Genomic DNA, 27,843 nt, shown 5'->3' on the forward strand with positions numbered 1-27,843 from the left:
TTAATAAGAGCTGCCTTTTGAAATCAGCTCCTCCTTAGACCTAATCTAGGAATAAAGCCTTAATGCCAAGTTTATGATGTCTTAGTGTGTTGCTATGGAACACACTAAGATATTAGCAATATTAGAAATCCAGCACTGTGGGCGTCGCAGTAGAATGTGATAGAAACTGAAAGCATGGATGCGGTAAAAGAAGATTTAGTTTCAACATAAATATGTTTGATTCTTTGGAAAACCATGAGAGAAAAAAAGGACAGTATATCAGAGTAAAGTAAGTACATTTAGATATTACTGTTCATCTTGATGAGGATGTCTAGAATGTAAGAACAAAGTGATTGTGAAAATATATGTCTTCAATAAATAAATTTAAATGTTACAATCACTGCACATGAATTTATATTCTTATTAAAAAAGAAAGGAATTTTTTAATTATTTGCTGTTGTGGTCATAAGCTTATTTTTCTTCCTTGTTTTCTTATTTTTTTTTTAATTTTTTCTTTTTTTTTTTCATTTTGAATATGCAATGGGAAACAGACCAAGCAGATGGTAGCAGCTTAGTTCTGTGCCTTTTTAACTGTGATTATTTCCAGTGAGAGTTAAGAATGTCTGGCTGTCTTGGGCCCTTGTATAGTAAGCCTGTTGATACTGAGTGATTATTGAATAGCTCTATAATATATACTTATGTGCAATTCAAGGTACAAAATGATCAGTGGAAGTTTGTCACAATGTGCTTAGATGCAAGGAAAGATGAAAGACTGAAGAATGGATCAATAAAGTCATTACTAGATGGAAAATGCTATGAAAACGTATCGGTGATGTGCGACTAAACTAAAGAACAAAAATCATATACAATTGCTGTTTCCAACTTTTGACAGGAAACATGAGCCTTTAGGCATAAATGACTGTGAATGGCAAAATGCAGCTGCTGCCTTCATTTGAATAGCCTAAGGAAGACAGGAGAGCAATCAAAACATGTCCCAGCTATAAGCAATCATTTCAGAGCTCTAGCTGACTTAAAAAGCTGTAGCATGGGAGATTCTGAAGAGTACTAGACAGGATCCTATGGTGTGGCACTGCCAACCCCTTTGGAGGAGATGCAGTGAATAAAGGAATATTCATGAGAAAAGGAACATTCCGTAGAGAATTAAGCAGCTGCACAGCCCACAGTCTCTACATGAAGCATCACATATGTTCCAGCTTCTGCAGCTGCCCTTCAACCTCTCTTCAGCTGCTAAAACACCCATCTTTGCCTCTCTCTTTCTGATCCTAACAAGTGCTCCCCAGCAGCAGCTCAGAGCTGTTTGCATGTTCTGCTGTAATTGGATGGAGTACTATTAAAATCTGTTCTCAGGTGCACTCTTTTACATTTATTGTCCCATTATTTTAATTTTTTTGGTAAGAACTTTAAAAGTGAGAACATAGAGGTCCTAAGAATGCATTGGACCTGTAGAGCTGCACACAGTAACTATCACAAATAAACTGCTGTTGTAAGTACAGCTTATATACAACAGTGGTTTTAAGAGGAAAATAATTCCAGATGAGATGCAAATCAGAGATGTCATATCCTCACAGCATAATGCGGTGCCAAGTTTTTTAAGAGCTCTGGACACAATAATATCGCAGGTCTAGAAATAATAGGACCACATTAGGAACATGTTGTCCCAGCTAAAAGCCCGTTTTTATTTTTCTTCTGGTTTTGAGACAGATTTGATTCAGCAGGAGTTTGAAGGTCTGTATCATGCTGCTTAGTGTATTTTGCAGACATATTTCTAGTTATCCTTAATCTTATTGACATCACATACAGCATTTGGAGGGAAAGCAGAACTAATAAGACAACGTAAAATATCAAAATAAATTTATCTGTGTTATCAGAGGAGCATATTTTGTTCACCTAGGTCTAGATTTTGCTGCTTTTGCATATCTTCATTTCTCTTCATTCACCATTCTCCCTTTTATTGCATTCCATAACAGCCAGAAACAAATGAAATCCAAAAATTCTGTAGAGAAAAACAAGTTAAGCACCCCCAGCTGTTTGCAACAGCATAAGCTGCTACTTCATTAATTCCAATATGTATGTGTATAGACCTCAAGCACAGCCTTGCTCCAGCAACTGCCAGGATACAGAAATATTGTTTGTAATAAATCATTGTAGGCCAATCAGAGCTCTGGGTACCCTGGTGTGACACATGCTGTATTTCTGAGAATGGCATTTCCAAATATTAAAAAACTATGGGAAAACTTCAGTTTGTTATTTTCTTTGTTGAGCTTACTTCTGACTTTTGTCAACTTCATATTATTCTTAAAGAAAAAAAAAAAGGAAGAAATAATTTGGTTGCTAATGTAAAGAAAAAGAGTTTAAGTCACTCTCAGAAAAGTAATTCCATTTTATAGTTTTGCTTACACAAAGAATAATTAACCCAAGAGCTGTATTAACTTGAGAAAGTTTAAATCATACCTGTTTCTCCACTCACATTTGTTGCTGCCTGCAAATGAGTTCTCCGTGAAGGTGAGGCAAAAAATAGCAGCGTAGCAGAAATTGCTAAACTGAGACCAAAGATATCATGAATATATGTGTTGCCCAATGAGAATAAATAAATAATTCTTTCCAAGCCTTCTTGAAAAGAATAGTCATATGACACCATTTTTTCCTTAATAGACTGCTTCATTATGGTTAATGGAGTGCTCTGCTTATGATTTCTTGAAAAAATATGGCCAATGGTTATATCAGGTAATACCTTATACTCAGAGATCATAAGTAAGGAGCTTTTCAGAGGAATCCAGAGCCTTATATAAACGTAGGAAATACACCAATTCTAATTAGTTTGGATTTCTTTGAGCTGAATTAAAGTCTGGTTTATAAAATAAGCCTCATTTTTAATTAAGTAAATGTTCTTGCAATCTTTTGCACTATTTATGTATGTCAATTTAAATAATGCCTTAATTAATTCTTTGATTGGAAGATGTGAAAGTCTGAAGAGCTTGTTTTATTTTGTTTTTAAAGAAAGCTAAAAACATATTTCTTTTCATTTACCTTCGTCCTCTTTGCTCTCTGTCAGGGTCTAAATTAAAACCATTCCAGTTCTTTTAGCTGCAGTGAGAAAAATTCAGCTAGGGTTTTAAGTGGTTTTCAGATTGGTATTGGTGTTTAGTAGCATGTTTTCACTGCACAATTAACTACACATTCTACTTGAGTTATAACTCGCCTCAATCTCATCATCTACACAAAGGAGCTATGTTTAATAGGCTCACCTATTTAAATGAGAATACAAGCTTCTAGACACTGTCTTCCAGCTGAAACTCACTAGTTGGGGTTCAGAAAAGTCAATTAGGAGAGAATAGCCATCCAGTATTAAGATAGGTGTCAAACCTGGCTCTCAATCAGCTGTATACACTGTGTGGTGAGAAGCCAAAATATATGGTGCAAGTGAATGTAGTGAAACACTGGAGTTTACTGGTGTGCATGGTCCAGTAATAGTGTGAAGCTGGGAGACAGAGAACTCAGTGCTGTTTTGGGACTAAATAAACCTGCCTGTGTGGGGTTATCACTAAACAGCATTCCAAACCATGCTTCTATCTTAAAACCTGACAAAATTTTCCATACATAAAAATTTATTTCTGAGTTTTGTTCAGTGTACAGACAATTTCTACATGAGAGTAATTCACATTGTCAGTGTTTACCTGAAGATACGAGCCTTAACAAATGTGGCCTCTTAATTAAATAGATAACATATGTGGTTTGGGAAGAAATACAAAATAATGCTGAAAAAATGTGATTTCCATTATCTCTTAATAAAAACAAAATTTGAGCAAAATGTCAAAACTGTTGAGTGGATTGAAATCAATGATATAAATGCCTTTGGAATTTGAATGTAACCAAAAAAGTGTATATGCTTTCAGGTGAAGATAAAGCACATTCCTGCTTATATAATACATCACTTTATGAATGGCACACCTTGGCCTGTAAACACAACATGTTAAAGGAAAGCTATTAAAATTGGAACTATAGCATAACAGCACTAGGATCAGGAAGTAACAATTATGTAGTTTATTTGCAGTTCATTGCTTTGTAGAAAGAGCTAGAGCAGGTATCTACTCATTAACCAAATGCTTGTGGATAATTGGTATGAAAAAGAAGCAAGCTTTAAAGAACATGGAAATTATCTACATCACTTCCACGGTGCTAAATTTCCAGTGAAATTATTGTGGAGGAGATAACCTGTGGATGCTTAGCAAGAATCTTCATAAGAATACATAAATTAGAGAGCAAATTTTCACTGTGTGTCTGTTTAGATGTTCAAGCATGACAAGTGCAAGTGCATGTTTAAAATGCATGTTTTAAGTATAATTAAAAAAAACCCCAACAATAGTCACCTTTTTTCCACAATATTTCATACTTGACCTTTATTTTTTTATTGGCTGTAGACTAGCTAATAAAAGAGCAAAAGAAAGATTTGCTGAAATACCTTCGCACACCCCATGATGTAATGAATATATAATAGAAATATTAAAATTAATGTTTCTTCAATGCTTAAAAAATATTTAGAAAATATGTAGTCTATAGGGCCTCAAAAATGTCTAAAACATTTGTTTCTTTAACACTAGTCCTTTGAACCCTGGATTAAAAAAAAATCATCCAAGTGAAAGGTCTCTACCTCACTTGCTCTTAATCTAAACTAGTTTACACTGTGGAAAAATCGTAGAATAAGACTAGATATGAAGCAGATGAAATGTAGTGAAATAAATCTCTCTGCAATGGATGCAGTTGTCAGAGCAACCACACCATGGAATTGCTCTGATGAGAATCAGAGCAGTTTAGTTTAACTCCTGTGTTACTAATTTTTTCTCTTAATTCCTTTATAAGTTACTGGTTTATTTCACAAAGTGAACAGTGTTGGCAACCAACAATCCAAGGGAGAAAAAAAAGACTAAGCCATTGATAATGCAAAATGTAGCTAGAAGTTAGTGCCTGGTACTGTGAATCTGGAGAAAGAATTAAAATTTGACTCCTCTCGGTTCGACCTGAGCTTTACTGTAGTTTTGGATAAATCTTGAATTCAGTGGCAGTTCTACAACTGATTTCTCTATGACCTTGATTTGACTTCCATGAACTCATGACATTCCCTATCTGTAAAGTGGATGTCATTTTTCTACATAAAATGGATGCTGTGAGACTTAATTAATTAGCATTTTTTGCTTGTAAAGAGCATGAGGTTCTATCAACAAAGTCTATGAACAGACAAAGCTGATAAAATCTTTGTGAGTATTACAAGGGAGAAGGCACAGGCTTAGTTAAATGCTTAGTTAAATTTTGGATATGTAGTAAATTACAAGTCATATCTTGCCAGAATCATTTTGATAATTTAAAAAAAATCTTGAGGAATGTAGTGAAAACATAGGGAATTGTCTTCTGTGCTTGTGCTGGAAAGCTTCCTTTACCTTGGTGCGGTTTTATTTGAATGTTGCAAGGAGACTGGAAAGGAGAATATATTTCTCCTGAGGATTGTTAAATACTGGTACAGCCTACTGTCTCAGAATAGGATTGTTATTGTTGTTATTATTAATTCTATTGTTGTCATTATTAGTTATAGTTTAGCTCTGATGATTTTCATTATTCTGTTGTGATTCTATTTTAATACTTGAAAGAATATTTCCTTCGAATTTTTGCTTTCATAGTTGTGAATTTCTTTACACGTGCAATGGAGTATATACATTTGATGTAAATTAATAATTGCTCAGAACATTAAATTCGTTGATTGCTTGCACAATGCTTACTCTAAAACATTTTACTTTTTTATATAAAATTGAAAAGGCTTATTCTATCATATCCTGACAGGCATTGAGTTTGAGTGAATATATCATTGTATGAAAATGTAGATGTCTATTTTGCAAATAATTTTAACAGTTTAAAGGAAAGTTAGTCTACAATCTAATTTTCTCAAGTGAATTAGATTACATGAGCACAGCACTTTGAAAATACTTAATTGATCCAAAAAAAAGTTCTACTTTACGTTTCCATATGTTCCATACATTTAACCTATAAATCCAAAATGTTTTATATTACTGAATCATAGTTGTATTTTAGTCTTAGCATTGGCCATGTAAGTATGGGCCCCAAGATACTGATTCTACATCGACTTTTGTGCCATGACTCCAGAGGACAGCTTCCTCATTCGTTTAACTTTGTACTCTCCTTTCTTCTAGCAACACTTTTAAACTCAGTCACAAAAGCCCATGCATTTTTCAGTTCTCCTGTATACTTGTATATGAGATCAAACAGCACCCATGATGTTGTGGGATGTATGCTGTGTCTTACACCTCTTAACTGATTGTCAGCTCTTCTATCTGCACGTCTATCATAAACACTCCACTTACTCATTATTTGGGCTCTCTGCACCACACAGTTGATCATATCTCCATTCCAGGCATAAGCTACCTCCTTTCTTCAACACTTGCTCTTTTTCTGATACAACACTTCATGTTAACCTTGGCTGAATGTAGCATCATTCAGATGATGATTGCTGATCATCCTGCTCAGAAGGATGTTACCTGGGCTGAAACCCTGTGTGCAGATATGTGATGTATCTGTACAAAAATTATAGCCTTTCTTTTCCATCTTGCCCTGGTTTCTACATTGTAGAAGATTTTATGAACTCCCTTTCAATAGTGGCTGTTGTCCTCTGGGACCCAAAGCCAAATATGGGAAAAATTATACCTACGATTTTTTTGGTTATTTGGTTTGGGTTTTTTTCCTTCTCCTGGGTCCTGTGCTTTTAGGAAAATAATTAATGCACAGGTTTAAATGCTCTAATAAAGCAGCATCAAGGTCATCATCAGCAAAAGAGTAATATTTTTTTATCAGTTTAAGCTACTTTGATTCAATATTAAAGATATGCACGAGGTCTGTTTGAAGATATACTTCTTTCTCCCTTGTTTCCTTGACCAATAGCATCTGCTATTAGGCTTGTGCAATGACTCATGAATTTTTTGCCCATCAGTTCAAGCTGGATTTGTATTAAAACTATCTAGTTCTTGGTGGATAGAATTATTTTCCATTACATTTAATTATTGATGGCTAGTTTGTGGCAGTTTTTTCCGGTTTAGTTGTGGTTTCTTCTCTGTTATGTAACATACTCCTATGGAATGTGTAACTCACTGCATTAATTTAAGGTAAGCCTGAACTGAGTTTTGAAGCTGATTGATGTTCTCTAGTTATAGGAATCTCTTTAAGTGAGCTGTTAAATACTACACTGTTACCATGGGCTCAGTTAGAATGATATATTAGTTCAATGTGGAGTATGACTATTCTGTCAGTATTTCCTATTTTCCTATATACCCTTGAAATTTTTAAGTTTTTCAAATCAGGTAGAAGTTGTTTATATTATGAAGAGATGTCTTTTTATTAAACTAGAGAAAAATATGAAATTATTTATGTTGATTTGTGGGGGTTGGACCTTGTCTTAAGTAGGAAAATCATATTCATTATATGTAGGAAAGCTAACAAATTGATTGGAAGACTTAGATTGTATAGTTTATCTTATATCATGACTTGAATAGGTAGGCTATGATTCTAGTTAAAAACTGTCACTTTGGATTTAAAATCTATTTTTATCACCCAGAACATCTTATCTGTCAATATCTGATTAGAGGTCCTGGCAGCTTGAGACAGCCTTTCTCCGTCTGACAGATAATCTGAAGCTCTGAGATCACCGATTGAAGCTTCATCTCTTGGAGTGAGGGGAATAAGAAAAAAAAAAAAGGTTAGAAAGAACAAGGAGATAATTTTTGATTATACTTCAACTTGTGACTTTTGCCTTGAGCCCAATAGAATGGCTGAATCCTTCCGTCTTATCACTGCAAAGACAGACTACTCCTGTATTGATTTAGACAGAGAAGTTAAAATAAGTTTCAGCTTGATTATTTCTTCATAATATCTCATCTGAGTTTAAGGGAAACTATACTATATGGTTTTTTTCTTTTCAGCCTCATTTTCTCTTCTAATTTTCAGTGCAGTAGAATATAAGTCGAAGGTCTAACACAGGCCTTTGTTATGCCTGTCACCATGAGAGGCTTTCTGTTCAAGTACCTTCTTTGAGGTGATTACTTCATTACAATACAGCAAACGTCTTGAAGATGAAAAAGAAGCTAAAATTTCCAACTAAGATATACATAAAATCAGAAGCAGAGTAACTGATTGTTGTTGAAGACCCTGAAAGGTCTTTCACGCCTACTTGCTATAGTGACAAGTGCTTGTCTAATCTACTCATAAATATGTCTTTTGAGAAAACTTGAATCATATATCTCGGTACCTGTAGGCAAAAAGATACTGCATTTAATGTTTACAAACATTCACTTTAGTTCACAAGTCTGTATTTGACAGTAAGAAGCACAAGCATATTTTCCTGACAGCAATTTTGAGTACTGAATATCAGGTATTTATTTATATATGTACCATAAATATGGGATAGATTTCTACCTTTACTTTTACAAGTAATTTTTTGATTTAATGCATAGAGTGCCTGTATTGTTTACTTCTCCTAAGAGGATAACTGCATATTCTTCCTTCTACTGGTGGATTTGGATACTGTATAAGGTAAATTGAGAGCCTAAGAGGCAGAAAGGTATTAGCTGACTATACAAAAGCTATAGTGCATATTTTATAATTTTATATTCATATCTGCTCTGTCAAAATTTGAGAATATTCTAGGTTTGAAGTTATATTATATGTCAGACAGAGAAGTGTTGGTGAAAAGCTGAAAGGAAGGTGAGACTTTGCTACGCCTGGGAATATTTAGCATACGCATAAAGTCAAGCTTTTTGTCTGGAGTCAAAATGAAAAGCTAAATTAGTGAAAATAATCAGGGGCACAAGTGAGTACCTGAGATTTCAAGACATCCAAAGATTTAGCATCAAACTTATTCAAACCAAGCATACTTGAAAACAAAAAATACAGTCACTAAAAATTTGCTAGAAATTTTTTACGAGGAACTCATATCTGTTGACATTCACATTAATAACTTGGTACAATATGTAGATCACTGGAAGCCAACATAGGACTCAAGGGGGTTGTTCCTGACTTTAGCTGTAAGGTTAGAACAGTGTTAGGGACCCTTTAGTAATAGATGTCCAAGCAAATGTACATCAGAGATACTCACAGTTCTTAGATAATTCACATCTAATTAAGATCTCCATTGGGTTTCTGAACTAATGACCTGATTAAATTTGACTTGCAGCTTTGCCAATTACATATTTTCCTTTTATATGTTCCTTTTTGAAGCAAATTCACAGTATGAGCACAGAGTGACAGTTTGCACATATCACAGAAATGCCATCATCTGCCTCAACTGGAGTGCTCCATAATCATTCTTGTGAAATGTAATACTGTATCTACTTCCAGTAATCTGAGATTTCCTTGCAGATTTAAGTTTAGATTAATCTGCTTTGTCAAAAGCCCTTGAAAATAATTAATAACTGAGATTTGTTGACAAGAATGGGCAACAGTTGTTGATTTTAACCAAACTTCATGTAGAGTCTATAGGTTTTGGAAGATTTTCAAGCTCAAAACACTGAGAAAAATGCTCCTGTTTACATTCTTGCAGTTTCAAAAGCTGACAGATGAAGAGTAGCAGGTAACTTTACAGTTAACTCAGCAAACTGAGTTATCAAATAACATTTAATGGCAGTCTTGTTTCTCAGTTTCGTACAAAAAAGAGTCTTGGGTATCATGATGGTAATTTTGAGTATAGAAAGAAGAGAAGGTAAAAGCAACAGAAGAAAGAAAATTTAGTCTTTCATTTGAAGAGAAGGAAAGCTGTTTATAGTGATGAATATGTACAAAATTTGCTCTGAGTCTAGATTTAAAAGGTGAGCATAATTATTGCAGAAGAGAAAATATAAAATATATTTAACTCACTCCCATTACTGCAGGAATGAAAATGTCATTTTAAATAACATAATGAATCTGATGCATTTCTAATTTCTACTACCACAACTATAAGCACTATTAGTTAACAAAGTAACAAAGTTGACAAGAATTCCATATTTGCTTCAGTCATTTATACTATGTCAAAATATGAGTGAGCAAGCAGCAGTTGAATAAAGATCAAATGTCTTCCAGATATTATGCTCTGGAGAACAGGTAGAAGAAGAAAAGTCACTTCTCTTTCTATATAATAGAAAATCACATCGTAGAAGAGAGTTGGATTGGGATTTTTATTTCTGTCTTCTTGTTTGTTCCCTGAGGTGTCATACGTTAGTTGAGAACTTCAAGAAAGAACTAAGATCTAGATTGTTAATCATGAAATCTAAATACCCAGGATATCTTTTGTTTACTTTACCTGAAGAGATTCAAAGAATTAAAATGGGATTGGATTCAACAGAGGAAGTTATGAATTTCATTTTTGCCTTTCTGTACTTCCATTTGCATTATATCAACCTATTTCAATTCCAGAATTTCCAACAATGTCTCTTGTTGCTTTTCTATAGCAAACATCCCATCCATACTTTATTTATTTAAAAAATATTTATTTTTAGATCACCTTGCAAGATGAGAAGGTGACATACTGTCATACACTGTCATACATGGAGATTAAGGTCAAAATGCCACTCAGTTTGGTTGACAAACTGAGCTACCCATGACCTGCTTTCCAGCCTACTTAGCATTACAAGTAGCTCAACGGTACAGTAGCTTAAAGCAAAGCTGCTGCTGACTTTCTGTTGGAGGTTTTACTATTCAGTATGTCTGCGTATCAGGACGACAGGTCAGAAATCAGGTGATCACTAATTATGAGACCCTATTAATGGCCATCCATGAAAAGTTTATTTTAAATTACTCACTCATTAGCACACAGAAATTCAGTAGCTAAGGAAAGAATATTATTTTGCTCCACAGGTTTTCATTCAGCTGCTTTAATTGTGAGCTTTAATTGTTTGCTTTTGTGTTGTTGCTATAACCCCGGGTTTGTTCTAGGGAAGTTGAGGTTGGGAAAGGAAGGAAGGAAGAAAGAAGAACTGAGACTGAGATGGGCTCCTATTATCAATGTTAATAAGCAGAATTAACATACATGAGAATCATACAGGGTCCTCAGATGCTGCTAAGAAAATACCTGGTGACCTCAGTCTGAAGCATTCTTAGTACAAATGTGATTTCTTACTTGCAGTAAAGCTATCTTTTCTAAACACATGAAATTGCATTTTTAAAAGCAGATAATTGGGGCAAGCTTCCACAGGAATGGCTAGTTCGTGCTTTCTATAAGAATATTCGCTACTATATTTTAGCTGCATACTTCGAATGCACAGAAATTCTATAGCTTTCTGTTTAAGAGTTGATGAGAATCTATCATCAATAAGAATTTCTTTTTTTATTAGTGAACAACAAATTTTCTCTAAATCGTTATGCTAAAATCAAGACAAAACAAATCAAAGTAACCTTACATGAAAAATTTCATCCTGTTTTGTCAAAATTATAGATAATTAAAACCATTACCTTAAAAAAATTGACTAGAAAACATGAAACGTGCTACAGTTCCACAGTTCTAATATTTAATGACAGAAACTAAAAGAGGAGGTTTTTTGTGTGTCTCCTCTTCAAGCAAAATACACCATTTTCTGAAACACCAAAGTGAGCTGAAAACCTGTCACTGGTTATAAATGGACTTTAAACTAAGCTCGTATTGAAGGCACAAAGTAGCTTTAACAAAATTTCTCATCAGAACAAGCATTTTTCAATCTCTGAATGATACAGTAAGAAAGATCTTGGCTGAAATTACATTAGTAATTGTTTCTTTTTATTCCAAAGCACTCTGTCCATCAGTTCACGTTTTTGATGTAGTTTTTATAATATTATTAAGGCAATTGGCCAGTCAAGTGTCTTTATACCTGTCTCAGCAGATGGCTTGCTGGAGGCCCATCTCACAAATGCTAAACTCTTATATCTATTTATCTGAAACTTTGATCATTCAATTAAGTTCTCCACTGTTCCTTTGAGTGAAAACATTGATGATACATGCATATATACGTGTTTTGGTGTATATACACACACGCCCTATATATGTAGAAGGCACACACACATATATAGATATACACCAAAAAGAACCCAAATAGTTTTGAGTTTGATTTTTGTGTTCAAGAGAAGAGCTGTCACCATGTAGTATCTGTTCATAACTAACCAGATTGGAAAATCTTAACTGCACTATTTTTGTGCACAGAGATATATTGACAGAAAGGTGGGAGGCTTTTACATCGCTGAATAAATCTGATTTAATTTAAAGGGAAAGCAGCATGTCAGTTATATGACAGAGTGATAGGACACATTAAGGAAATGTCTGTCAGGTAGGTTTATACATTTAGCTTACAGGGAGAAGATGCAGCTAGGAGTGCAGTACTTTGATTGTTATATTAGTCCAGCTTTTAAGAAATCATATTCTGATGCTGGTATGCTTTTGGAAGACTCTTTGCTAATTTAATATCATATTTTCATATCTCGATAACTAAATCCCTTAAAACTTTCCAGAGAAGTGCAAAGTTCCTTATTTTTTTCTTTTTAATCATGCTGTAAAATTTCATAAGGATTTGTATCTTTTATTAAATGGTCAAAAAATTCCAAGTATATTATTCATTACTAAATTCTATCATATATCATTATCTACCTAATAGTGTTTTTCTTTTGCATAGTAGATGTCCACAGAACCAGTAAAACTCCTGAAGCTTTAAGTCTCTGTATTCCACACAACGCTGTCTTCTTTTAATAATTGTAGGAAAATGACAAGGTGTTTCCTCAAACCCAAAGGCATCCCTTCCTACTTGCCTAAAATTTAGTGGTAGAAATTTACAAGCTATCTCCTTTTCTGTGCAGGAGAACAGACTTTTGGAAAACTCAGAAAACTGGACTTTCTAGAAGTGCCTTGCTATGTTTATTTAAAGTATATAAAGTAAAGTATATAAAGTATTTAGAGTAAAGCTATAAAGCACAATTAAGGGTCCTCAGGACTTTCCCTGGACAACCAAAACCTAGAAAATATGAAATTATTTTGAACTTCAGAGAGCTGAGATATGGATACAGAAATAAAATTAATATTTACAACTTTATGTTCATTAAAATGAGAAAGAATATTATCTTTATCTTTTAAAACTGATGAAATCATAAATGGTCTATATTACACTGATGCACAGAAGATTCTGGACTACTGAGGAAGAATGGTCATTCCCGTTTTTAGTTTACGAGTTTGAACATCTGACAGAACGTGAATAAATGGTAGAGAAAGTAAATCAATCCAGCTGGACTTTAGTCATTTCCCACTCCTTGCTGTACATAGACTGCATTTTCCAGGGGTTCAAGTTCAGTTTCCACATTTGTGAACAAGAGTATCATATTTCAGAAACCTCATGAAGATTTCGTCTTAACATGTTACTTCAAACGGGGAAACTTATATTGAGATAGATTACTGTGTAAATTACACTGCTACTGTGTAGCTGTATGCACACCACTTCAGTCTTATTTGAATGTTCAGGTTCAGGAACAGTGTTCTGCTGAAACTAGTACTGAACTTAGTGTCACCGTGAGTAGTTCTCCATCTCCTGAGATAGCTGGATGCTTCAATGGAAATATAAATAGAAGCTGTTTGGGAAATGCAGTTTAAATTTATTTAAAGGAAAAGTATTTTTTGGACTTATTGATCCAGTTGAATGCCATTAGTTGGACATTAGGGGCTCTCTATTTTAAATTCTTACTGGTTAGAAACAAAAAGGAGTACATGAATTTTATATGTGAAAAAAAAATTGGAAAATCATACAACGTAAAGTACTCAGAAAAACTAGTCATTTGGTCAGCAACACTCCTAAATATGCTAATGGCTTTATGAGTAAATGGGTTTATAGTTTCATGTACAAAAGATTATTTTTTTCCTGGTAATTTTAATCAACTTTTCTTTAATATCTGCTGAAGCTCACTCTAAATTTGACCAAGTTTTCTTTGCTGTACGTAGTTGTCAGGTAAAAACAACTAGTATTGGAGGGGTTTTTAATATGTCTGGTTTTAATTCCTATTTCAAAAAAATCTTCTTTTTAGTTGGATATTTGACCTTTAGGATGGTATTTTCCTTTCACTCTGTATTAAATTTAAGACCAGGGAATGCATTCCAAACAAAATCAATGAATCACAGAAAGAGTTACGTGATAAGACTGCTCAAGAAATATTTGTATTTGGTTCTGAGGTTTGTAGATAAATATTCTGTAAGTTGGAGAAATGAATAGATCTTTATTAAGAGCTATTTTTGTGCCAGTGGGATGGAGATCTTTCCATAAAAATTCCTTATTGGATACATCAGTCCTTAGTTGCTATTATAGAAAATGTTAAGTTTCTATTCTCTAAAGTTCTTTAAAGACAGTGTGAGCAGCACCTTTTTTAATACATGCCAGCGCAAATTCAAGAAATCAATGGTAACATTTTTGCATTTGAAAGTAGCACAGTTGCAGTTCTGGTGTTGTGGCTGAAAAATGACAGAAGGTGTACAGTAGGAATAGATCAATGACTAGTATTTTTTATTCATGAGCTTCATTGTTTTCTTTGCTCTGGTTAATCCACTCACCAATTCTTGGTTCCTCACTAATTTTTTTGCAGATCAGTAAGCCTTCTTACTAAATCAAATCCATCCTTTATCATTAAATCCACCCTTTCCCCCTTTCCGTTCATGTCCTTGTGGGCAATTTTTCCTTCTTCCTTTGTATCTAAAATTTGAATACTTGATACATCGTCTTCTCCCACACTTATCTCTTTCTGCTAAACTCTGGGGGTTTTGCCTTCATCTCTTGCAATCAAATTTGAGTCCTTTGCCATGTTTTTAATAAAGAGGCTCACCTCATATGTTTAAATTAATAACTGCCTCATGTCCTTTACTTCCCTTGCTTCATATTACTGTCTTGTTTTTCATTCCTATTCTTCTTGGTTCCTGTGACATGAACAGTAATTCTATTATACCCTCTTATTACAAAGTATTTCTAAAAATACTTCCTTAGAGAAAATGCCTCACTCCTTTTCTATCCAAAACTTCCAGTTCTTATGTATCTGCAGCAAAGGCCTCTGAAAGTGAGTACAGGATAGTTTTCCTTATAAACAATGATATTGATAAGTTAGCATGCTAAAATGAAGAGTAAGTGATGTGACACTAAACTGACTGAACTGGTAACATGCGTTTAGATTCTCTGACCTGGCTTTGGTTGTTTTCCCTGACCTGCTACATTAGTTTTACAGCTTCAGTTGTTTTAGATGTAATGGTTTACAAAACGTAGAACATCAGCTGCCAAGAAAATGACAGAGAGAAATTACTAATGTCACTTTATAGTAGGGAGGTTTTCTTTTTCTTTTTTTTTCCTTTCACTTTCCTCTTTCAGGCATGAATCATTCTATTCTATATTAAATGAATATGTTATAGGTCTCCAGATTTTCATCACTAATGAAGACTAAGAGTAAAAAGCCCTGATCTGAAACAAAGCCTAAATGATCCTTCCTACTAAAAGAGATACTAAAGGAAACAGAAGAAATCTAATAAATGAAATCCCTCCCATACTCACCCTTGAAATGGCTGGTCCTAGATATGGTGTGCTCTGCAAAGCATCAGTATTCATGCCAGAGTAGACTGAATTAAGAGCATTGAAAAGTGAATTATTTCATAGCATATATTTTGAGTTTTTTCTACTGCAGTCTTTTTAAAAGAGAAAATGAAAATGTGTGAACTTTCTGCTATGAATTATTTTCTTTTTTATAGTATTTAACTTCACTAGGCCATCACTGTGCATGTCATTTCTAATGGATAAAATATTCCTGCAGCAGCTGTACAACATTATAATTAAACTTTTCCTACTTTTGATGGATAAATTACTGGAAACATTTATATAGTGGAACAACTGCATTACCCATCATTTCCCTTTCTGTTATATTTCACTAGAGAGCCTCATTCATCTGTACATACTTTAACATAAAATTGTGGGGAGGGAAATTGCAATCAGGATGAAATAACTGATAGGAGTCTTTTAGTTTTGACAATGGAGGTTCCTTGGGGGGTGGTGGTAAAACACTGTTTAGGAAGTAAAATTCTGTTTTCATTTTGCTTGAAAAGAAGCTAATCTATTAAGCATCAAATTGCAATGGTGATTTTAGAGAGTGTCAAATTCTGAGATATTTCTTTGTTGGAGAATTCTAAATATTGTGGTTAGTTTTAACCTTGGAAATTCAGTTACACAAGTCAATTGTTGAACAAACACCAAAACTTCCAGTGGAAACATTTGTGTGGGTTTGCTTCATATGTAACTTGTATTTTTTGTACACTTTATTCCATTGCCTTCAACAGTATCACTCATTCCCAGCAAATTAGTATTTTCTTTTGTGCTCCACAGAGATCTGACTTTTAGAAACTGCAAGATGATTGGGCATCTTAGCAACCTAAACCTTAGAGATGAACAGGGAACATGAAACACCTGGGATGCATTGCCTAAGAGACACTAACAGCTCAAAGGAATGCATAGATTAATATCCTGTGGTTGGTGTATGCAGTGCAGATCTCTAGCCTATGAATGTGGTGGATTTACACTGGGGTGTTTCTTTATTTTCTTATTTACAGCCTTTTTCCCCCTTGGAAATTGTTCTTATGAGAGAAACAAAGCAAGTAGGGCTATCCTGCTCACTTTCTATTAGGAATACCTCTGGAAGACTGGTAGAATGAATAAAGAGATGGATGCACTGTTAGCTCTGCAGAGGCAGAGTTATCAGGTATTGCTGTAGGTTGCATGGTGCACAGCATGCAGGGAACTCCTCCTTCCGTACTACAGTATATGACTACTGGTAATTATAACTGCTTTAGTGTGCTGCAGATCAAACCTGGAGACAATACAAATACAGAAAAACCTATGGCAATACGCAACATAGAATGTATCGGTTAGGGGTTTAGCATTTGCTGTGGAAAGGAAATTAAACTGCAGTGACAGTATCTTGAAAATAGGTGATCTGAACTACATTTGCAACAGCTTATGGTACCTGAGTGAAGAGAATATTGAACTTACAGCTGCATGGTTGATCAGTATTACCACTGCAGCCATTTGACCACCTAATCTAGCAAAACTCTTGTGTGTTCTTTTTCACTGTTATTTCCCTTCTCCTGCTTAATGGCCAACTCTAAATTCTGAACAGGCTCTGCCTGAGTCCTGCCCTGAAACTCATAACCTGCAGCTTCCCAGATACAGAAATATCAACCACAAGGACAAGTGAATCCTCTGAAAACCATCAATGTGACTCTAGGTGGAAGAAAATTTGACTTTTTCTCTTTTGTATAGGACAAATTCTGCTTACCACAGCCTTGTCGGTTTTCCAAAAAATAGATTTCAACCTCCATTAAAAACTTGCTTCAGCAAACACTAGACCCTCCTTTAGAATAAAATTTTTTCTCTCCATTAGGGCTCTACTGTGTGTCCAATGTGTCTACAGACATTTCCACAGCCTCCAAAGTATTTAAAGCAGAACAGGATATTTGAAATAACCGTGATATTTTTATTATTATAGTTTTTATTTTCAATCTTCTATGGTAATGAAAAGTCCTTTCTTTGAGATAGTTAGCAGAGGAACAATGCATCTTACTGGAGCCTTGGCTTGGCAGCATGCATTTAAAGGTGATACAAACCATGTATGCTATTGGAGGAAATGAGCAAGGGTGATGGATAGAAAGAAGATGATATCTTCTCTGGGAATTTCCAGGAATAAGCTGGAAACTTAGATCCTTGAGTCCAAAACCGGCCTTTCCTCTTACAGATCAGCTAGTCTGTGCAACGGATGCACTCTGCCATCTAGATACCTTCCACTGAAATTGTGATAACCGGAAGTGGATTTCTAATGCTTCATTCAGTGTAAAAATAATAGATGCATTTTGTTGTTCCTTTTATTCGCCTTTTATATTTATGTGCAGTTGAATGGTGAACAAATAGGTGGAAGATTCACAAGTTTGAAGACAAGAGTGCACCAGAAACACTGAGATGCATGCAAGAGGATATGCCTGTATACTCTACTAATGCCTTCCAAAACACTGTTTTTATAAACTCCATGAACTAAGACATTTTAATAATTGATGGTGTAACCTTGAGTAAAGCAGTCATTGCGTTTTGAAGCCAACATATGACCAGTATGAAATACTACCTGCAGGTCCAAGTAAGAAACCCAAGTATTTTAATGCTCTTGAAAGATTATGATGCATACTATTTTTCATTTATGGTAGTGACATTTAAACATTATTCAGAGAAGAGGTAATTAGGGATTCATGCCAATGATGAGAAAGACTGGTCGTATGTTATTGAACGTTGCTAGTATAGATTGTTTCACTCTCCAGTGTCTCTTAAAGCACACTTTTCTTTGCAGCCCTCAATGTCTGTAGATATTCTTATTCTTCTGCCTTAAAGGGACATTGATCATTTTCGTTTGGCCATGTATCTAAATGGTAAGAGGAAAAACTTTACCAAATCTTTGGCCTATATAAAAAGATTTACTTCTCTTGCTAAAGACAATAAATGATGGCAAGAGCTAAAAAGTTACACTTACCTCCCTGAATTGCCTAGATATTTGTTTGAACCAGAAATACTGTCCAACAACTGAAGAATTTGATTCAGTGATGAATATTTCTCTGCAAACTTCTTATTTGTATAGTCAACTAAGTTCATTCACAGTATGATTAAAAATTATTACAATATTCCTTTAAAATATCATGATTGTTTTTAATTTTGTTTGTCTACTTCTTTGAAGGCAATTTCCAATTTTTCTTTTTCATATAAAAACATGAATCTGTGTGAGAAAAAGTTTGGAAGGTTATTGATGATGTCAAGGGTTGAATGGAAGAAATTATACTACCTCTACTCTGATTGTCACTACTTTGCCTGATATAGTCATAAAGAAAAATGTATAAAAGATTTTTGAATCCCTAGTTCTTGAATCTATAAATGGTAAGCTGTCTTTATGTTTTTGAGTTCTTGATTTTATAGGATTAGCACATTAAATTTAATGCTAAGTAGGACTCTAGGACTTACACTTTTGTTAATTTATGGTTCACCTTCAAATTTAGTCTTTATTTAAATACTATGTAAATATACACAACATAGAATAACTAGAGTAGAAGCTTCTTTTTCATTAAAAATGCAGCACAGCAGATTTGTGATAAATAGTGATGTTATATATATTATATATGCCAATCCCTTCTGGAAAATTGGAGTGATTCTAGACTTTGCCAAGAATTTGACATGCCACCCTAAATGTTTAATCAGGGATGCTGTGACATTCAATGCTGCTTGTATAAATGTGTCAGTCTAATTTTTATTAAATGAAACAGCATCCACTACTGAAAAAAGAAAAATCATGACTGAACCAAACTAATGCTATTAATGTTTCTCACTGGATATGATATAAATAATCTTAAGTTAACAATGATCCTCACTTCACTGAGCACAAACTTCCCTAGTAAAAGTTTTGAATTGAAATAGAACTCAGAGGAGTGCTGTGTCAAATTAATGATCATGAAGCAAGGCTCACAGGGCATTAGTAGTCAGCTTTTGCCTTGGGTGAGACCAGGGAATAGATGCCATTCAGTTATCTGAACAGAATTTCTATGCTAAAATCTGTCCTTCAAAAACCAGGAGAACCTTACGGGATTTATCTGTGACTTCTCCATTGGATGATTCTATTCTGGCCATGAGAACACATATTGGATTTCAGATAAGGGCCAGAGAAGTCAACTAAAAAGAATCATTATTAAGTTGTTTCTGCTGCAGATTAGAAGGGCTATCCAGTTGTGAAAAACTTTGCTTATATGTATTATCTTTCATTTTTTTTATATAGTCTGAGGCTTTTTAAGGTGAGGTTAGATGCATAAATAAGGAGAATTTAGCAGAATTTAGGTTTATGGGTATGAGTTAAATTTCCCAAAATAGAAAGTATTTCTGTATGAATATTTCTAGTTAATAATGATACTTTTACTGGTATCTCTTTAGATTGTTTTTTAAATATATTTTATCTACTTTTTATCCATCCTCTGCTGTTGAAATAACAAAGTAATTTGGTTCTATTCTGCTATCAACAAGTGGTACATGCTTTATTAATACCAGCTGATCCAGGTTTTAATTCCCAGTGCTTACGAGAAAGCAGTGGGCCCCATCAGAGTTTCCATGTTGCTGTTTATTTGTTCTGGATGGGCTCGGTTGGGAATGGGATGGGCTCGGCTGGGAATGTTTGTCTTTAAACAAAGAACAGAAACACTCTCCACAGGACAGACAAGATAGAGGCACATGCACAGGGGAAGCGGAAAGCTGGTCAGTGGAATAAGCAGTGGAGTTTGTGTGTATGCTCTAAATCTTCTGAAGTTTTATAGGAAGTGTGGTACTAAAGAACAAAAAGATATTTTGAGACATATTTAAAATATTAATGGAAGAGAGGAAGAGTTCTCCCTTTCTATACAGTCAGAGCTTCCAGTCAAGGTGAAAGGAGAAGAGTCTTTTTCTTACAGCTCTGTTTCTCCCTGTTTCCAAGAGGAAATTGTACCATATTCATTTTTTGACAAAATAATAAATTAAGACTCTAACACCTTGACCAGCTCTGGATTGTAAATCTATTTACATGCTCTTACTTAATCAACCCAAATTGCACAATTGTTGTATTTGCCAGCATTCTTTCCTGGAAAGTGGGGGCAGTCAGAACCCCAGAATCCTTTCTAGTCAATTAATGATTAGATGTGTTTAGTGACAAAAATACTGTTCTGTATTTTCTTTGGTGTAATGCTATGTCCCAGGATATATGCTGCAGCACTTCTACCTAGACCTGATATCCACCTCTGCTGTTGTGTGGGAACAAAAGGTAAAATGCAGGATTATATTCAGAAGTACAGATTATGCTTAAAAAGAGACATCAGGTAATCTGGAGCTTTCATGGTTTCTGTAGATGCGAGGTTTTTTAAGAAAGCTGGTGCTTAGCTGTTACTACAGAGATTTTATGATTTAAGGTAAAGAAAACTCCTATTTCGTTTCCTATAATCATGGTTCAGGAAGAATTATGTGATAGACCTAGGCTCAGAAATATTTCATTCATAAAGAATATTTTGTGTTATAGAAACACCAAATATTTCCATCATCATAGGGGGAAAATTTAATAGGAAAGAGGACTTGGAGTTCCTAAGAGAGAAAAAATAATGTTCATATTTTATCCTGTATAAGATCTAGTGAGATACTAATTTTCTTACCTCGTAGTTGGATCTTTATTCTTATCTATTTAGTCTTTATTCTTTTTATGTGCCCAATCATCATTCGTCTATCATTAGGAAGCAGTTGGTATATCCAGACACCTACTGAAATGCAGGATTAACCTAAAGGGAAAGGTAATTTAAGCTTCATTACAATTTTAAAACCTTTTTGCCATGTCACTGAAGTCCTAAACTTAGTCACAAATGCATTCTCTTTCTCTGCTTGCGAAGAGATTTCTGTAAATTGTACTGTGACAACTCTAGAAAACAGCAGCCTGCCTATTTGTTCTTCCCTGCCCCTCAACCAAATTGCCTCCCAGTTACCCTGACATATGGTTAACTCATGACCTTTAGTGTAATTTGTGATTAGATGAAGAGTGAGGATGTTTCAATGTAGCTACTGAGGGCACTGTACCATTAAATGTTACTGGGGTCACTGGGAGAAAATATTGCTCATCAAAATACTTCTTTTTTCCCTTATAGCACTTTTAATTTTATATTTGTCTATTTTTATACGTAAATGGCAAAATTCTGCAGCTTACAAGTATTTGCAGCCAAAACTGAAGCGACAGTCATATGAGTCATATTGTTTCTTTGGGGAAGAGGGGAGAAGATTGATTATGGGCAAAATAGTATGGATGTAGTATCCAACTCTATCTTGTTTACTCCACTTGAAATATTTAAGTTGCATTAACAGTAATGCTCCATTTGGGCATTACTTTGCCTTCTGAACTTTCAGTTGAGAAGAGGAGAAAAAAAAATGCAGGCTGACATGAAGCCATCTGTTGCTGTCTGAAGGCAGTTACCTCTCAGGCCTTTAATCACGGAGAAAAAAAATTCTGGATACAAAAATTCAGCCTTACAAAGGTGTTTTGGAAAAAAGCCCAATCAGAAGTCATATAAAAATATAGAGAGAAGTATATTTGATATTAAAACTCCCCATGACTTGATCAGTATGTTCAACAACTCAAGAAAAGTAGCATTATATGTTCTTTATTATGTAAGAGAAGGAGCAACAGGAGTATAAAATACAGAAAAAAAAAGATCTTTTATTGTAGTGCACAAAGTAACGTTTGTATTCTAGGATGAAATAGAAAACAACTGGAAAGCTCTTTTAATCACGTTAAAGATTGTATGATGATATACCGAGGCCAAAATGTTCCCTAGTTACTGCAGCCAGTGTAGTAAAGTCATACTGGCAATTCATATCTCAGAAGTAAATGTAAGGAAGACTTGCCCTGGTCTTCTGGAGGCAAGTTGTCTATAACTTTAGTGTGTAAAAAAGGAAAAAGGGATGACAAAAGCTGCAGAGTCTTCAAAGCTGCCTAAGGTGCCCTTTATGGCAGAATGATTCCTAGCCTCAGAGTAAAATAGCTATTACTTGATCAATGTATCACATAAAGTTCTTTACTCTGCAACCTTACAGATCATTGTTCAGTTCATAATTTGTTTTTGAAATATTTTATTCTACAGCATACCCATAACAGTAACTGCCATAACTTAAATGATGTTTTAATATCATGAGATCTCATTCAAACAGTCTGCTTATTCAGTTTTTGCTGATATGTGAAGTAAGAATGCCAGCTGTTCTGGCTGAGTTACTGGGTCCATGGATTACTAAAAGGAAATATACTCATTATTGGGTTTTTTTTTTCCTATTGAGTTGCATTTAGAGGCTCCAGTCAGGATTAGAATCTCATTAAAATAGATGATATAAACATTAAAGATGGCCTTATATGGTAAATACAACATGCCATTACTGTTTAGTTTAATGTTGAAGCAAGCCGAGCATTTGTTACAGTTTCAGGAAGAGAGGTTCTGTTTAAATAATGTTCATATTTAACTAATACAATTAATTCAGTAATCTAAAATGTGCATAAAGACTAACAAAAAGTATATTTTGGATCTTAGATTACACTGAAAACTGTCTAAAATGTACTTCAATGATTGGTACTGACAGCCTAAATAGGATATTGCATACTGATCGGGGGTGGGGAAATGGAAGTAAAACACATTGTTTTCCATCACAAACTAACACTGAATACAGTAGTACTATTTTATTTATAGCATATATGTTTATTTAATATATTTATTGGTAGCAACCTAAAGAAAATTGAACCAAGTTGAAAAAATGTAGCATATCATCACATGCTGGAAAAGAAGAATGTTTGCAGATACGTTGCAATTTACTGAAATATACTGCACTTTAATATATCTTGTATAATGCAGGAAAGATATCTTTATATCTTATGTTAGTATCGTATGTGTCAAATAGAATTTTAGTTTGTCATATTTCTAAAAAATATAGGCTCATTTCAGGAAGACAGTCATCACTGTATATGTATGTTTGTCATATTTATTTTGAAGTCTTAACCATCATCTCAACTTGATTTTTCTTGGAGTGATAGAAAGAAATGACCATCTTTTTGACTGTTTAAGAGAGAAAACTCACCAGCAAACGGGTAAGAACTCTAAAGATGATTGTAGCATTAGCTCATCTGGAGTGTGATATAGAGAAAAAAAAGAGTACGGAGCATTTTGGCCATGGCGTTCTAGTAAACACTTGGAATGAACCTATTCTTGGAAGCAGAAGTCTCCTCATGTAAAGACGACACTAAGAAAACACTGTCAGTGATTTGAAGTAATTCAAACATTTTTAGCTCTGCTTCTAAAAAATAATTTTTAAATCAGTCATGCCAAAATGTCAGAATCCTTTGCATAGGGTAAGTTTCAAAATTTTATCCAAATTTTTCTTCTTATGAAAAATTTCTGTACTACATATGCCATCATCCAAGTTTAAAAATTACAAACCTTAAATAGCAGATAACTCACTTTGATTATGCTAGTATAATAAAAAGAAAGATGAGCAGCTCTGTTTCTTTTCAGTTATCGGCTACGAGAAGAGAACCTTCAAGTTGATTAGGTTGGGGTTGGAAAGGTTTCTGAGGATCTAGTAACAAGTCGAGTAAGTGACTATTTTATTGCAATTTTGCTTTTGTAAGAATCCCTACATTTCAGGTTTTTTAATGGTTATCTTATTTTGTGGGTATTTTTTAAAAAAAGTTTAAAAATTAAGACAAAAAATAGACTATATTTTGCTTTTTTTCATTTTGCATTCAGCTGCATATTTTCCTATAACTATTTCTTTAAAAACGCATTAAATTTTGAAATTCTATGGTTGTAAAACATTATGTCATACAGGAACAGCAGTTAGCAATGATCACTTGGAAAAAAAATGCAACTCATTTATATAAATTGATAGCCCAGAGGAACCAAAGAACCATATAATAAATATCCATAACATTACATAAGATAAATGTAGCTTTTGCGGAAATCTCTTTCAAAGCCTAATTAGAAATAGTTATTTCTGATAAAAATGTGTGATTTGAATTAACAAATGTAATAAAATATCCAGACTTGAAGTTAAAAATGCATTTTCCTTTGAGACATGACTTAAATGGGAATGGAACACATACAGGGGAATTTTTTATTATTCTTTAGCAGTACATTAATACAATGTTATAGACAGAAAAGAATCTTCCGTGTAACAATCTTTTCATATTAATATATGGTCTATGGTTTAGTAGTATATTTACAGAACAGCATGTGACATGTTTGGTCACAGCAGTGTTTCCCAGAAACAACTCATCACTTTTAGCAACAGTCTATGACTACAGTAGCTGGGTATGGACAGTATGGAGGACAGAAAGTATTTTCCATATTCAGAGGGGGTTTTTTACATTATCATGTTCTTTAACAGTCTGCCAACAAAAAGTCCAGCTATTTTTGATATATAACCTAAGAATAATACTAATAATTCAGTTACAGATGACTTATTCGTATCCAAAAAAATTAACATTATTTAGTAATGTCAAAAATTGAAGTTCAGCATAAAAGAGAAAAATCCAAGAATAACATCTCAACCTTTATAATTATGACACAAACTCTCAGAAACTATAGTAAATGTTTCAATTGTAGAAAAATTCTATTTTGGGAGCATTGTAGTAACTCTTGCAGTAGCTCACTGTAACAAGATTTGGGTCTTTTCCAAAGATTAATTTTATGGAACACACAGGGCAATCAGAGCTCACACAGTGAATAAATTAGACCCATGTTGCACTTTAATGCAGCGTGATTGCTGATTGACAAGTCTTACAATATATAAACATTCATTTCTCGACTATCAGTTAAGATACAACTGGAGAGAGATCCCTCTGCCCGAATTAAGGTGCAAATAAGACCGCATGCCAAAGTCGATAATATGGATTTTATTTAACAATAACTGTGAGGCGGAGAGATAGAAAGAAATAGAAGAAAGGAGAGAGAGGTATCTATCAAGCAGAAGATAATCACCACCCCCATGGATCCAGCAGAATCCTGTTGGTCCTTCTTCACCCTGGGCTTCTTGGTGGTGGGGGTCCCAGAGATATTCTTCTGAGGGATACCACCTTTATACAGTCCAAGTTCCTGGTATCTACATAGGTGCATTCCCATAACTTGAAATGATCTTTTTTTGACCGGTGATATGTGTATGAGCAGTTGCTTCCTTTCATGCAGTTTGCCGTAGTGATAATTTTTATCTGGATGCATTAACCATAATGGGCTAACCAGATCTCACCTCTGCCAGGCCTGGAATTAGCACCTTCCTCTTGCAAATTCTTCCCTTCTGTGCTCATCTCAAGTTCCTGCTGTGGTTGCTTGTCTTATGTCAAGTTCCTTCTGTGGCCTTGACAGTGTTTGATACAGGTGACTATGCTCTTTAAGTCCTTACAATACTTCTGTAAGGATTTGATATTTTCTCCTTTCTTACTTGTGGCTGATCAGTTAATCCTTACCACCTGTCATGATTTCCAAGGAAGCGTATTGTCTGACAGGTGCACCTGCAACAGGGACTCTTGGAGACACTTAAATTTGATCTTATCCAGCCAAAGAGTTCCTGTCCCTTCTTTACGAATTTCCTGTGTTTCTGAACTTTAGGGTAGGGGTGGGTTTTATGGTGAGGTTTGTTTTATTTTATTTTGTTTGGGGTTTGTTTTGGATGATTAGTTGGTCGGTGGGATTTTTTGAGGGAATAATAGGTGCAGAACAGAAATGGGAATCAGAATAGTAAATGCTCATATGATATTCCATCTAAGTTTCTAGTTTGTTTATTAAAACACCTTGTTCTTTTAGGATACCTATCAGAAATGTTGATGAATTTATTGTCCCTAAATCTGAGCCCCAAGGTACTAATTTTCCACCTTGCTCATCTGATTTAAGCTCCAACTAATGTATAGCCTGGCTGTATTACAAAAAATTGTGTCAACTAACTATGCTATATTTCAACAGGCAAACAAAACCCACTAGTAGCATCAGCTGCTCACTGATGTGGTGATGTTATCCTATGTCTTATTATGGCTGCTTGGATGTTCAGAAGAAAGTAGACTTGGAAGGCTTCCAAAACTGTGTCTTTTATGGCAGACAGGTAAAGGGACAGGAAATCAAAGCACTGCTGCTATTTTTGGCTGTAGGCCAAGCAACTTGGAAAAGTTCAGCCGAAAATTTGAATTGCTCCCTCCATCATTTTTAGTGTAATGAGACTAATAATAAAAATTCTTTTAAAGTGATCAAAATTTTGTGCCCTAGTAGGCTCTAAGTGCCGTGGATACATTTTATTTATTAAGAGTTAAAATATCAGGTTCAGATACTTCTGGCAATGTATTTGATGTTGCTGTAATTTCAGCAGCACCTGACAGCTGTAATAGAGATCAGTGAGTTATTGCAAATAAGTTGCTTATCATGTAGCTTTGCACTGGAAGAATATTTAGTGAAATTAGTGTCAGTGTAAGTGACAGTGAAACCATTTGGCAAATCTAGCAGGGAATTTAAAAACTAATAAAGAAATAATATATGCATTTCACCATCCTTGTCCCTGTAATGTATAAACCTGAAGACCCTCATATCAGGTAAGACTAAATCTCCCATCTATTCTAAAATAAATTTTAATAATTAATCAGTTATGAAAGTATTGACATCTCCTTCAAATACCTGATAGCAAACTGGTTGGAGTTACCATTTTCAGATAAACCTTAGACATATGTATCTTTGACCAGTATATCTTTCCTATTGTGTGTGAGGGGTTTGACAGCCATGAAATACAAAGGCATATTTTTTTCCATGTTTGTTAAAGACTATCTATCCTTGTTTTCTTTGGATATCAAAGTAGCATTTGGTCTAAGTGGAGAAAAATGCTGCTTGTCTTTGGTGCAGCAGGGAAGATCCTGATCAAGAAAAGGTAGACTGGAAATTGTCGAAGGTTATGTACCATGTATGAAAGGTGAAAACTGGGAGTGAGGGGAGGCAGGAACAGGAGGGCTGAGGCATTAAAATCACACCACACAAGGGGAGGAATGCTCCATACCAGGCAGAGCTCACCAAAAGACTTCTGCCATCTTTGCCTTCATCTTCCCTTGTAAGTCTGCATCTAACATGTTGTCTTCTCAGTGCACCAGCATGTTGAGGAATGAACTGTCTGAATAGGCTTCCAAATTCTTTCGCTCTGCTCGCGACAAGAACTGGTAATTGCCTGTCCACTGGATTATATCAGCCACTATGGA

The 27,843-nt window shown here is 34.5% G+C and overlaps 1 long non-coding RNA gene across 2 annotated transcripts; it reads left to right on the forward strand.

The window, feature by feature from the left end:
* Window positions 1–97: 97 nt before the first annotated feature.
* Window positions 98–26,715, forward strand: LOC120323832. 2 transcript variants are annotated; one of them, XR_005564709.1, is made up of 3 exons: window positions 98–268; window positions 24,134–24,212; window positions 26,576–26,715. It is a non-coding gene; the product is annotated as an uncharacterized LOC120323832 (long non-coding RNA). The 2 variants fall into 2 exon arrangements; XR_005564708.1 differs by lacking the exon at window positions 26,576–26,715 and adding an exon at window positions 25,875–25,936.
* Window positions 26,716–27,843: the final 1,128 nt, after the last annotated feature.

The sequence above is a fragment of the Pipra filicauda genome, unplaced genomic scaffold (genome assembly GCF_003945595.2).
Source record: "Pipra filicauda isolate LSUMZ 115617 unplaced genomic scaffold, ASM394559v2 scaffold350_size761097_pilon, whole genome shotgun sequence".
NCBI classification, from domain to species: domain Eukaryota; kingdom Metazoa; phylum Chordata; class Aves; order Passeriformes; family Pipridae; genus Pipra; species Pipra filicauda.